Raw genomic sequence first — 13,701 nt, forward strand, 5'->3', positions numbered from 1 at the left:
ACCAGAGCTTCCAGCACCAGACCCCAGGAGCTTCCACCACCAGACCCCAGGAGCTTCCACCACCAGAGCTTCCACCACCAGACCCCAGGAGCTTCCACCACCAGACCCCAGGAGCTTCCACCACCAGACCCCAGGAGCTTCCACCACCAGACCCCAGGAGCTTCCACCACCAGACCCCAGCAAAATCACCACCAGTCCCCAGCAGCATAACCACCAGACCCCCAGCTTCCACCACCAGTCCCCGGAGGTGCGTGGAATCCCGGACCAGCTCGACCAGAGCCTCGTGGCGAGCCGAGCCGAGAATCGGGGGGCTTCATCCGCATTCTCGTGGCGCTGAGACCGCGGAGATCCAGCCGAGAATCGCGGGGCTTACATCCGCTTACCCCTCCCCTCGGCCCAGAGAAAAACACACCACAGCCGGTCCGGAGCCACTTAGCCTCAGGCCCGAAACAAGACCTTCAACCCGGAGAAAAACTGACAGGCAGCACGTCGCTGAAAGCCACTCAGCCTCGCGGCTCACCGTCCCGCTGCCCAAAAAACCCGGCTCACCTGGAGCCACCCAAAGACCCGGCTCACCGTCCGAACCCGGGGACCCGCTCTTAAGCCCCCCCCCAACCGGCCACCGGAGTGAAAGAGCCAGCCCGCTTACTTGGACGACCAGGGCCCTGGTACCCTAAACACCCAGACGCTCCTGGTACCATGGACAGCACTCTGTCAGATGCTCAGGCGTATATTGCTTTTCACTCATGTTCTGGTTTCAGGACCTTTTGTTAGGACCTTTGGTCAGCTTGTGCAAGCAAACAAATACTGTTGCTTCCATCTGGACAAACATTTAGTTCAGTAATAAAGAATAAAACGTCAGTTAAGTGTTTTGTAGTTGTAACTAAATATGGTAAACGCTCATATGCTTCTCATAGGCTCTGTGTGAAATTCTGAGTTTGTACACTATTAGATGTGGAAAGAAACACTTCCCACTATGTTTACTTTGCAGGAAACTAAACAAAACACTTCTTAACATAGTCATGAGGAGTTGTACAAATAATGACATCACTTTATGTTTGTTATTAAATGAGACAAGGGTAGTATCTCACAGTAGACTCATAATATAGCTGAAGTTGTATCTAGCAGAGGATGGTTTCGATCCATCGACCTCTGGGTTATGGGCCCAGCACGCTTCCGCTGCGCCACTCTGCTGAACCACCCACTGTTCCCAAAGTCTGGTCAGGGTCCAAACAGGGGGTCTAGAGTCTAAATGGACTCAGCCAGGTCTGTGACAGTTATCTGCCATAGATAAGTATATGGTATATCTGAGTGTGAAGTTAAGATCAACATGTAAAAGTTCACACGCGCACACATTCTTGTATTTTCCCCTCAGGGGACCCACCTGCTCGCTCACACACACACACACGCGCCGCCAGCATTGAGGCCGGTCAGCTCAGAAGGTCAGAGCGTGGTGCTTATAACGCCAAGGTCATGGGTTCAATCCCCATACTGGCCAAACTGCTTACTCTGCATGTCTTTAAAAACTTCAGACTCTAAAGATTGTATGTTCCATTGTTAGCTTTGGTGTGCGACAATAATTCGTCAAGTCTGATAATCACCTGACTTAAAGCTAAGAGGAAATAAAGATAACTCAAACATAAGGAATTTAAGTTTATGAAGTGAGGAAAGCTTATTTGTATTACACATCTCATGTACAAATCAAAGTACTTTTCATAAAAAACATTTAAAAAATGAGAATACACATAACTCTCAGTGATGAAGTATAATCATCAAGCTTTAAAAAAGTCTCTACCACCAGACCCCAGGAGCACCCCAGCAGCTTCCACCACCAGACACCCAGCTTCCACCCCCAGACCCCACTAGCTCGACCCCCAGCTTCCACCACCAGAACCCAGGAGCTTCCATCACCAGACTCCTGGAGCTTCCAGCACCAGACCCCAGGAGCATTCACCACCAGACCCCAGCAAAATCACTACCAGAACACAGGAGCTTCCACCACCAGTCCCCGAGTAGACTCATAATATAGCTGAAGTTGTATCTAGCAGAGGATGGTTTCGATCCATCGACCTCTGGGTTATGGGCCCAGCACGCTTCCGCTGCGCCACTCTGCTGAACCACCCACTGTTCCCAAAGTCTGGTCAGGGTCCAAACAGGGGGTCTAGAGTCTAAATGGATTCAGCCAGGTCTGTGACAGTTATCCCCCACTAGCTCGACCCCCAGCTTCCACCACCAGACCCCAGAAGCTTCCACCACCAGACCCCAGCAGCTTCCACCCCCAGACCCCACTAGCTCGACCCCCAGCTTCCACCACCAGACTCCTGGAGCTTCCACCACCAGACCTCAGGAGCTTCCACCACCAGACCTCAGGAGCATTCACCACCATACCCCAGCAAAATCACCACCAGACCCCAGGAGTTTCCACCACCAGAGCTTCCACCACCAGACCCCAGGAGCTTCCACCACCAGAGCTTCCAGCACCAGACCCCAGGAGCTTCCACCACCAGACCCCAGGAGCTTCCACCACCAGACCCCAGGAGCTTCCACCACCAGAGCTTCCACCACCAGACCCCAGGAGCTTCCACCACCAGACCCCAGGAGCTTCCACCACCAGACCCCAGGAGCTTCCACCACCAGACCCCAGGAGCTTCCACCACCAGACCCCAGCAAAATCACCACCAGTCCCCAGCAGCATAACCACCAGACCCCCAGCTTCCACCACCAGTCCCCGGAGGTGCGTGGAATCCCGGACCAGCTCGACCAGAGCCTCGTGGCGAGCCGAGCCGAGAATCGGGGGGCTTCATCCGCATTCTCGTGGCGCTGAGACCGCGGAGATCCAGCCGAGAATCGCGGGGCTTACATCCGCTTACCCCTCCCCTCGGCCCAGAGAAAAACACACCACAGCCGGTCCGGAGCCACTTAGCCTCAGGCCCGAAACAAGACCTTCAACCCGGAGAAAAACTGACAGGCAGCACGTCGCTGAAAGCCACTCAGCCTCGCGGCTCACCGTCCCGCTGCCCAAAAAACCCGGCTCACCTGGAGCCACCCAAAGACCCGGCTCACCGTCCGAACCCGGGGACCCGCTCTTAAGCCCCCCCCCAACCGGCCACCGGAGTGAAAGAGCCAGCCCGCTTACTTGGACGACCAGGGCCCTGGTACCCTAAACACCCAGACGCTCCTGGTACCATGGACAGCACTCTGTCAGATGCTCAGGCGTATATTGCTTTTCACTCATGTTCTGGTTTCAGGACCTTTTGTTAGGACCTTTGGTCAGCTTGTGCAAGCAAACAAATACTGTTGCTTCCATCTGGACAAACATTTAGTTCAGTAATAAAGAATAAAACGTCAGTTAAGTGTTTTGTAGTTGTAACTAAATATGGTAAACGCTCATATGCTTCTCATAGGCTCTGTGTGAAATTCTGAGTTTGTACACTATTAGATGTGGAAAGAAACACTTCCCACTATGTTTACTTTGCAGGAAACTAAACAAAACACTTCTTAACATAGTCATGAGGAGTTGTACAAATAATGACATCACTTTATGTTTGTTATTAAATGAGACAAGGGTAGTATCTCACAGTAGACTCATAATATAGCTGAAGTTGTATCTAGCAGAGGATGGTTTCGATCCATCGACCTCTGGGTTATGGGCCCAGCACGCTTCCGCTGCGCCACTCTGCTGAACCACCCACTGTTCCCAAAGTCTGGTCAGGGTCCAAACAGGGGGTCTAGAGTCTAAATGGACTCAGCCAGGTCTGTGACAGTTATCTGCCATAGATAAGTATATGGTATATCTGAGTGTGAAGTTAAGATCAACATGTAAAAGTTCACACGCGCACACATTCTTGTATTTTCCCCTCAGGGGACCCACCTGCTCGCTCACACACACACACACGCGCCGCCAGCATTGAGGCCGGTCAGCTCAGAAGGTCAGAGCGTGGTGCTAATAACGCCAAGGTCATGGGTTCAATCCCCATACTGGCCAAACTGCTTACTCTGCATGTCTTTAAAAACTTCAGACTCTAAAGATTGTATGTTCCATTGTTAGCTTTGGTGTGCGACAATAATTCGTCAAGTCTGATAATCACCTGACTTAAAGCTAAGAGGAAATAAAGATAACTCAAACATAAGGAATTTAAGTTTATGAAGTGAGGAAAGCTTATTTGTATTACACATCTCATGTACAAATCAAAGTACTTTTCATAAAAAACATTTAAAAAATGAGAATACACATAACTCTCAGTGATGAAGTATAATCATCAAGCTTTAAAAAAGTCTCTACCACCAGACCCCAGGAGCACCCCAGCAGCTTCCACCACCAGACACCCAGCTTCCACCCCCAGACCCCACTAGCTCGACCCCCAGCTTCCACCACCAGAACCCAGGAGCTTCCATCACCAGACTCCTGGAGCTTCCAGCACCAGACCCCAGGAGCATTCACCACCAGACCCCAGCAAAATCACTACCAGAACACAGGAGCTTCCACCACCAGACCCCCAGCTTCCACCACCAGTCCCCGAGTAGACTCATAATATAGCTGAAGTTGTATCTAGCAGAGGATGGTTTCGATCCATCGACCTCTGGGTTATGGGCCCAGCACGCTTCCGCTGCGCCACTCTGCTGAACCACCCACTGTTCCCAAAGTCTGGTCAGGGTCCAAACAGGGGGTCTAGAGTCTAAATGGATTCAGCCAGGTCTGTGACAGTTATCCCCCACTAGCTCGACCCCCAGCTTCCACCACCAGACCCCAGAAGCTTCCACCACCAGACCCCAGCAGCTTCCACCCCCAGACCCCACTAGCTCGACCCCCAGCTTCCACCACCAGACTCCTGGAGCTTCCACCACCAGACCTCAGGAGCTTCCACCACCAGACCTCAGGAGCATTCACCACCATACCCCAGCAAAATCACCACCAGACCCCAGGAGTTTCCACCACCAGAGCTTCCACCACCAGACCCCAGGAGCTTCCACCACCAGAGCTTCCAGCACCAGACCCCAGGAGCTTCCACCACCAGACCCCAGGAGCTTCCACCACCAGAGCTTCCACCACCAGACCCCAGGAGCTTCCACCACCAGACCCCAGGAGCTTCCACCACCAGACCCCAGGAGCTTCCACCACCAGACCCCAGGAGCTTCCACCACCAGACCCCAGCAAAATCACCACCAGTCCCCAGCAGCATAACCACCAGACCCCCAGCTTCCACCACCAGTCCCCGGAGGTGCGTGGAATCCCGGACCAGCTCGACCAGAGCCTCGTGGCGAGCCGAGCCGAGAATCGGGGGGCTTCATCCGCATTCTCGTGGCGCTGAGACCGCGGAGATCCAGCCGAGAATCGCGGGGCTTACATCCGCTTACCCCTCCCCTCGGCCCAGAGAAAAACACACCACAGCCGGTCCGGAGCCACTTAGCCTCAGGCCCGAAACAAGACCTTCAACCCGGAGAAAAACTGACAGGCAGCACGTCGCTGAAAGCCACTCAGCCTCGCGGCTCACCGTCCCGCTGCCCAAAAAACCCGGCTCACCTGGAGCCACCCAAAGACCCGGCTCACCGTCCGAACCCGGGGACCCGCTCTTAAGCCCCCCCCCAACCGGCCACCGGAGTGAAAGAGCCAGCCCGCTTACTTGGACGACCAGGGCCCTGGTACCCTAAACACCCAGACGCTCCCGGTACCATGGACAGCACTCTGTCAGATGCTCAGGCGTATATTGCTTTTCACTCATGTTCTGGTTTCAGGACCTTTTGTTAGGACCTTTGGTCAGCTTGTGCAAGCAAACAAATACTGTTGCTTCCATCTGGACAAACATTTAGTTCAGTAATAAAGAATAAAACGTCAGTTAAGTGTTTTGTAGTTGTAACTAAATATGGTAAACGCTCATATGCTTCTCATAGGCTCTGTGTGAAATTCTGAGTTTGTACACTATTAGATGTGGAAAGAAACACTTCCCACTATGTTTACTTTGCAGGAAACTAAACAAAACACTTCTTAACATAGTCATGAGGAGTTGTACAAATAATGACATCACTTTATGTTTGTTATTAAATGAGACAAGGGTAGTATCTCACAGTAGACTCATAATATAGCTGAAGTTGTATCTAGCAGAGGATGGTTTCGATCCATCGACCTCTGGGTTATGGGCCCAGCACGCTTCCGCTGCGCCACTCTGCTGAACCACCCACTGTTCCCAAAGTCTGGTCAGGGTCCAAACAGGGGGTCTAGAGTCTAAATGGACTCAGCCAGGTCTGTGACAGTTATCTGCCATAGATAAGTATATGGTATATCTGAGTGTGAAGTTAAGATCAACATGTAAAAGTTCACACGCGCACACATTCTTGTATTTTCCCCTCAGGGGACCCACCTGCTCGCTCACACACACACACACGCGCCGCCAGCATTGAGGCCGGTCAGCTCAGAAGGTCAGAGCGTGGTGCTAATAACGCCAAGGTCATGGGTTCAATCCCCATACTGGCCAAACTGCTTACTCTGCATGTCTTTAAAAACTTCAGACTCTAAAGATTGTATGTTCCATTGTTAGCTTTGGTGTGCGACAATAATTCGTCAAGTCTGATAATCACCTGACTTAAAGCTAAGAGGAAATAAAGATAACTCAAACATAAGGAATTTAAGTTTATGAAGTGAGGAAAGCTTATTTGTATTACACATCTCATGTACAAATCAAAGTACTTTTCATAAAAAACATTTAAAAAATGAGAATACACATAACTCTCAGTGATGAAGTATAATCATCAAGCTTTAAAAAAGTCTCTACCACCAGACCCCAGGAGCACCCCAGCAGCTTCCACCACCAGACACCCAGCTTCCACCCCCAGACCCCACTAGCTCGACCCCCAGCTTCCACCACCAGAACCCAGGAGCTTCCATCACCAGACTCCTGGAGCTTCCAGCACCAGACCCCAGGAGCATTCACCACCAGACCCCAGCAAAATCACTACCAGAACACAGGAGCTTCCACCACCAGACCCCCAGCTTCCACCACCAGTCCCCGAGTAGACTCATAATATAGCTGAAGTTGTATCTAGCAGAGGATGGTTTCGATCCATCGACCTCTGGGTTATGGGCCCAGCACGCTTCCGCTGCGCCACTCTGCTGAACCACCCACTGTTCCCAAAGTCTGGTCAGGGTCCAAACAGGGGGTCTAGAGTCTAAATGGATTCAGCCAGGTCTGTGACAGTTATCCCCCACTAGCTCGACCCCCAGCTTCCACCACCAGACCCCAGAAGCTTCCACCACCAGACCCCAGCAGCTTCCACCCCCAGACCCCACTAGCTCGACCCCCAGCTTCCACCACCAGACTCCTGGAGCTTCCACCACCAGACCTCAGGAGCTTCCACCACCAGACCTCAGGAGCATTCACCACCATACCCCAGCAAAATCACCACCAGACCCCAGGAGTTTCCACCACCAGAGCTTCCACCACCAGACCCCAGGAGCTTCCACCACCAGAGCTTCCAGCACCAGACCCCAGGAGCTTCCACCACCAGACCCCAGGAGCTTCCACCACCAGAGCTTCCACCACCAGACCCCAGGAGCTTCCACCACCAGACCCCAGGAGCTTCCACCACCAGACCCCAGGAGCTTCCACCACCAGACCCCAGGAGCTTCCACCACCAGACCCCAGCAAAATCACCACCAGTCCCCAGCAGCATAACCACCAGACCCCCAGCTTCCACCACCAGTCCCCGGAGGTGCGTGGAATCCCGGACCAGCTCGACCAGAGCCTCGTGGCGAGCCGAGCCGAGAATCGGGGGGCTTCATCCGCATTCTCGTGGCGCTGAGACCGCGGAGATCCAGCCGAGAATCGCGGGGCTTACATCCGCTTACCCCTCCCCTCGGCCCAGAGAAAAACACACCACAGCCGGTCCGGAGCCACTTAGCCTCAGGCCCGAAACAAGACCTTCAACCCGGAGAAAAACTGACAGGCAGCACGTCGCTGAAAGCCACTCAGCCTCGCGGCTCACCGTCCCGCTGCCCAAAAAACCCGGCTCACCTGGAGCCACCCAAAGACCCGGCTCACCGTCCGAACCCGGGGACCCGCTCTTAAGCCCCCCCCCAACCGGCCACCGGAGTGAAAGAGCCAGCCCGCTTACTTGGACGACCAGGGCCCTGGTACCCTAAACACCCAGACGCTCCTGGTACCATGGACAGCACTCTGTCAGATGCTCAGGCGTATATTGCTTTTCACTCATGTTCTGGTTTCAGGACCTTTTGTTAGGACCTTTGGTCAGCTTGTGCAAGCAAACAAATACTGTTGCTTCCATCTGGACAAACATTTAGTTCAGTAATAAAGAATAAAACGTCAGTTAAGTGTTTTGTAGTTGTAACTAAATATGGTAAACGCTCATATGCTTCTCATAGGCTCTGTGTGAAATTCTGAGTTTGTACACTATTAGATGTGGAAAGAAACACTTCCCACTATGTTTACTTTGCAGGAAACTAAACAAAACACTTCTTAACATAGTCATGAGGAGTTGTACAAATAATGACATCACTTTATGTTTGTTATTAAATGAGACAAGGGTAGTATCTCACAGTAGACTCATAATATAGCTGAAGTTGTATCTAGCAGAGGATGGTTTCGATCCATCGACCTCTGGGTTATGGGCCCAGCACGCTTCCGCTGCGCCACTCTGCTGAACCACCCACTGTTCCCAAAGTCTGGTCAGGGTCCAAACAGGGGGTCTAGAGTCTAAATGGACTCAGCCAGGTCTGTGACAGTTATCTGCCATAGATAAGTATATGGTATATCTGAGTGTGAAGTTAAGATCAACATGTAAAAGTTCACACGCGCACACATTCTTGTATTTTCCCCTCAGGGGACCCACCTGCTCGCTCACACACACACACACGCGCCGCCAGCATTGAGGCCGGTCAGCTCAGAAGGTCAGAGCGTGGTGCTAATAACGCCAAGGTCATGGGTTCAATCCCCATACTGGCCAAACTGCTTACTCTGCATGTCTTTAAAAACTTCAGACTCTAAAGATTGTATGTTCCATTGTTAGCTTTGGTGTGCGACAATAATTCGTCAAGTCTGATAATCACCTGACTTAAAGCTAAGAGGAAATAAAGATAACTCAAACATAAGGAATTTAAGTTTATGAAGTGAGGAAAGCTTATTTGTATTACACATCTCATGTACAAATCAAAGTACTTTTCATAAAAAACATTTAAAAAATGAGAATACACATAACTCTCAGTGATGAAGTATAATCATCAAGCTTTAAAAAAGTCTCTACCACCAGACCCCAGGAGCACCCCAGCAGCTTCCACCACCAGACACCCAGCTTCCACCCCCAGACCCCACTAGCTCGACCCCCAGCTTCCACCACCAGAACCCAGGAGCTTCCATCACCAGACTCCTGGAGCTTCCAGCACCAGACCCCAGGAGCATTCACCACCAGACCCCAGCAAAATCACTACCAGAACACAGGAGCTTCCACCACCAGTCCCCGAGTAGACTCATAATATAGCTGAAGTTGTATCTAGCAGAGGATGGTTTCGATCCATCGACCTCTGGGTTATGGGCCCAGCACGCTTCCGCTGCGCCACTCTGCTGAACCACCCACTGTTCCCAAAGTCTGGTCAGGGTCCAAACAGGGGGTCTAGAGTCTAAATGGATTCAGCCAGGTCTGTGACAGTTATCCCCCACTAGCTCGACCCCCAGCTTCCACCACCAGACCCCAGAAGCTTCCACCACCAGACCCCAGCAGCTTCCACCCCCAGACCCCACTAGCTCGACCCCCAGCTTCCACCACCAGACTCCTGGAGCTTCCACCACCAGACCTCAGGAGCTTCCACCACCAGACCTCAGGAGCATTCACCACCATACCCCAGCAAAATCACCACCAGACCCCAGGAGTTTCCACCACCAGAGCTTCCACCACCAGACCCCAGGAGCTTCCACCACCAGAGCTTCCACCACCAGACCCCAGGAGCTTCCACCACCAGACCCCAGGAGCTTCCACCACCAGACCCCAGGAGCTTCCACCACCAGACCCCAGGAGCTTCCACCACCAGACCCCAGCAAAATCACCACCAGTCCCCAGCAGCATAACCACCAGACCCCCAGCTTCCACCACCAGTCCCCGGAGGTGCGTGGAATCCCGGACCAGCTCGACCAGAGCCTCGTGGCGAGCCGAGCCGAGAATCGGGGGGCTTCATCCGCATTCTCGTGGCGCTGAGACCGCGGAGATCCAGCCGAGAATCGCGGGGCTTACATCCGCTTACCCCTCCCCTCGGCCCAGAGAAAAACACACCACAGCCGGTCCGGAGCCACTTAGCCTCAGGCCCGAAACAAGACCTTCAACCCGGAGAAAAACTGACAGGCAGCACGTCGCTGAAAGCCACTCAGCCTCGCGGCTCACCGTCCCGCTGCCCAAAAAACCCGGCTCACCTGGAGCCACCCAAAGACCCGGCTCACCGTCCGAACCCGGGGACCCGCTCTTAAGCCCCCCCCCAACCGGCCACCGGAGTGAAAGAGCCAGCCAGCTTACTTGGACGACCAGGGCCCTGGTACCCTAAACACCCAGACGCTCCTGGTACCATGGACAGCACTCTGTCAGATGCTCAGGCGTATATTGCTTTTCACTCATGTTCTGGTTTCAGGACCTTTTGTTAGGACCTTTGGTCAGCTTGTGCAAGCAAACAAATACTGTTGCTTCCATCTGGACAAACATTTAGTTCAGTAATAAAGAATAAAACGTCAGTTAAGTGTTTTGTAGTTGTAACTAAATATGGTAAACGCTCATATGCTTCTCATAGGCTCTGTGTGAAATTCTGAGTTTGTACACTATTAGATGTGGAAAGAAACACTTCCCACTATGTTTACTTTGCAGGAAACTAAACAAAACACTTCTTAACATAGTCATGAGGAGTTGTACAAATAATGACATCACTTTATGTTTGTTATTAAATGAGACAAGGGTAGTATCTCACAGTAGACTCATAATATAGCTGAAGTTGTATCTAGCAGAGGATGGTTTCGATCCATCGACCTCTGGGTTATGGGCCCAGCACGCTTCCGCTGCGCCACTCTGCTGAACCACCCACTGTTCCCAAAGTCTGGTCAGGGTCCAAACAGGGGGTCTAGAGTCTAAATGGACTCAGCCAGGTCTGTGACAGTTATCTGCCATAGATAAGTATATGGTATATCTGAGTGTGAAGTTAAGATCAACATGTAAAAGTTCACACGCGCACACATTCTTGTATTTTCCCCTCAGGGGACCCACCTGCTCGCTCACACACACACACACGCGCCGCCAGCATTGAGGCCGGTCAGCTCAGAAGGTCAGAGCGTGGTGCTAATAACGCCAAGGTCATGGGTTCAATCCCCATACTGGCCAAACTGCTTACTCTGCATGTCTTTAAAAACTTCAGACTCTAAAGATTGTATGTTCCATTGTTAGCTTTGGTGTGCGACAATAATTCGTCAAGTCTGATAATCACCTGACTTAAAGCTAAGAGGAAATAAAGATAACTCAAACATAAGGAATTTAAGTTTATGAAGTGAGGAAAGCTTATTTGTATTACACATCTCATGTACAAATCAAAGTACTTTTCATAAAAAACATTTAAAAAATGAGAATACACATAACTCTCAGTGATGAAGTATAATCATCAAGCTTTAAAAAAGTCTCTACCACCAGACCCCAGGAGCACCCCAGCAGCTTCCACCACCAGACACCCAGCTTCCACCCCCAGACCCCACTAGCTCGACCCCCAGCTTCCACCACCAGAACCCAGGAGCTTCCATCACCAGACTCCTGGAGCTTCCAGCACCAGACCCCAGGAGCATTCACCACCAGACCCCAGCAAAATCACTACCAGAACACAGGAGCTTCCACCACCAGACCCCCAGCTTCCACCACCAGTCCCCGAGTAGACTCATAATATAGCTGAAGTTGTATCTAGCAGAGGATGGTTTCGATCCATCGACCTCTGGGTTATGGGCCCAGCACGCTTCCGCTGCGCCACTCTGCTGAACCACCCACTGTTCCCAAAGTCTGGTCAGGGTCCAAACAGGGGGTCTAGAGTCTAAATGGATTCAGCCAGGTCTGTGACAGTTATCCCCCACTAGCTCGACCCCCAGCTTCCACCACCAGACCCCAGAAGCTTCCACCACCAGACCCCAGCAGCTTCCACCCCCAGACCCCACTAGCTCGACCCCCAGCTTCCACCACCAGACTCCTGGAGCTTCCACCACCAGACCTCAGGAGCTTCCACCACCAGACCTCAGGAGCATTCACCACCATACCCCAGCAAAATCACCACCAGACCCCAGGAGTTTCCACCACCAGAGCTTCCACCACCAGACCCCAGGAGCTTCCACCACCAGAGCTTCCAGCACCAGACCCCAGGAGCTTCCACCACCAGACCCCAGGAGCTTCCACCACCAGAGCTTCCACCACCAGACCCCAGGAGCTTCCACCACCAGACCCCAGGAGCTTCCACCACCAGACCCCAGGAGCTTCCACCACCAGACCCCAGGAGCTTCCACCACCAGACCCCAGCAAAATCACCACCAGTCCCCAGCAGCATAACCACCAGACCCCCAGCTTCCACCACCAGTCCCCGGAGGTGCGTGGAATCCCGGACCAGCTCGACCAGAGCCTCGTGGCGAGCCGAGCCGAGAATCGGGGGGCTTCATCCGCATTCTCGTGGCGCTGAGACCGCGGAGATCCAGCCGAGAATCGCGGGGCTTACATCCGCTTACCCCTCCCCTCGGCCCAGAGAAAAACACACCACAGCCGGTCCGGAGCCACTTAGCCTCAGGCCCGAAACAAGACCTTCAACCCGGAGAAAAACTGACAGGCAGCACGTCGCTGAAAGCCACTCAGCCTCGCGGCTCACCGTCCCGCTGCCCAAAAAACCCGGCTCACCTGGAGCCACCCAAAGACCCGGCTCACCGTCCGAACCCGGGGACCCGCTCTTAAGCCCCCCCCCAACCGGCCACCGGAGTGAAAGAGCCAGCCCGCTTACTTGGACGACCAGGGCCCTGGTACCCTAAACACCCAGACGCTCCTGGTACCATGGACAGCACTCTGTCAGATGCTCAGGCGTATATTGCTTTTCACTCATGTTCTGGTTTCAGGACCTTTTGTTAGGACCTTTGGTCAGCTTGTGCAAGCAAACAAATACTGTTGCTTCCATCTGGACAAACATTTAGTTCAGTAATAAAGAATAAAACGTCAGTTAAGTGTTTTGTAGTTGTAACTAAATATGGTAAACGCTCATATGCTTCTCATAGGCTCTGTGTGAAATTCTGAGTTTGTACACTATTAGATGTGGAAAGAAACACTTCCCACTATGTTTACTTTGCAGGAAACTAAACAAAACACTTCTTAACATAGTCATGAGGAGTTGTACAAATAATGACATCACTTTATGTTTGTTATTAAATGAGACAAGGGTAGTATCTCACAGTAGACTCATAATATAGCTGAAGTTGTATCTAGCAGAGGATGGTTTCGATCCATCGACCTCTGGGTTATGGGCCCAGCACGCTTCCGCTGCGCCACTCTGCTGAACCACCCACTGTTCCCAAAGTCTGGTCAGGGTCCAAACAGGGGGTCTAGAGTCTAAATGGACTCAGCCAGGTCTGTGACAGTTATCTGCCATAGATAAGTATATGGTATATCTGAGTGTGAAGTTAAGATCAACATGTAAAAGTTCACACGCGCACACAT

General features: G+C 52.2%; 5 non-coding genes across 5 annotated transcripts; all 5 read left to right on the top strand.

Moving 5' to 3' along the window:
* Positions 1 to 1,424: 1,424 nt before the first annotated feature.
* trnai-uau (transfer RNA isoleucine (anticodon UAU)) lies at positions 1,425 to 1,498 on the top strand. The gene has a single exon. It is a non-coding gene; the product is annotated as a tRNA-Ile (tRNA).
* A 2,413-nt stretch (positions 1,499 to 3,911) lies between these two features.
* On the top strand, positions 3,912 to 3,985 carry trnai-aau (transfer RNA isoleucine (anticodon AAU)). Its single transcript has one exon. It is a non-coding gene; the product is annotated as a tRNA-Ile (tRNA).
* A 2,411-nt stretch (positions 3,986 to 6,396) lies between these two features.
* Positions 6,397 to 6,470, top strand: trnai-aau (transfer RNA isoleucine (anticodon AAU)). The gene has a single exon. It is a non-coding gene; the product is annotated as a tRNA-Ile (tRNA).
* Positions 6,471 to 8,881: 2,411 nt separating this feature from the next.
* On the top strand, positions 8,882 to 8,955 carry trnai-aau (transfer RNA isoleucine (anticodon AAU)). The gene has a single exon. It is a non-coding gene; the product is annotated as a tRNA-Ile (tRNA).
* A 2,329-nt stretch (positions 8,956 to 11,284) lies between these two features.
* On the top strand, positions 11,285 to 11,358 carry trnai-aau (transfer RNA isoleucine (anticodon AAU)). Its single transcript has one exon. It is a non-coding gene; the product is annotated as a tRNA-Ile (tRNA).
* The last annotated feature ends 2,343 nt before the right edge of the window (positions 11,359 to 13,701 follow it).

This window comes from Cololabis saira, unplaced genomic scaffold (assembly GCF_033807715.1).
Source record: "Cololabis saira isolate AMF1-May2022 unplaced genomic scaffold, fColSai1.1 scf036, whole genome shotgun sequence".
Lineage (NCBI taxonomy): Eukaryota > Metazoa > Chordata > Actinopteri > Beloniformes > Belonidae > Cololabis > Cololabis saira.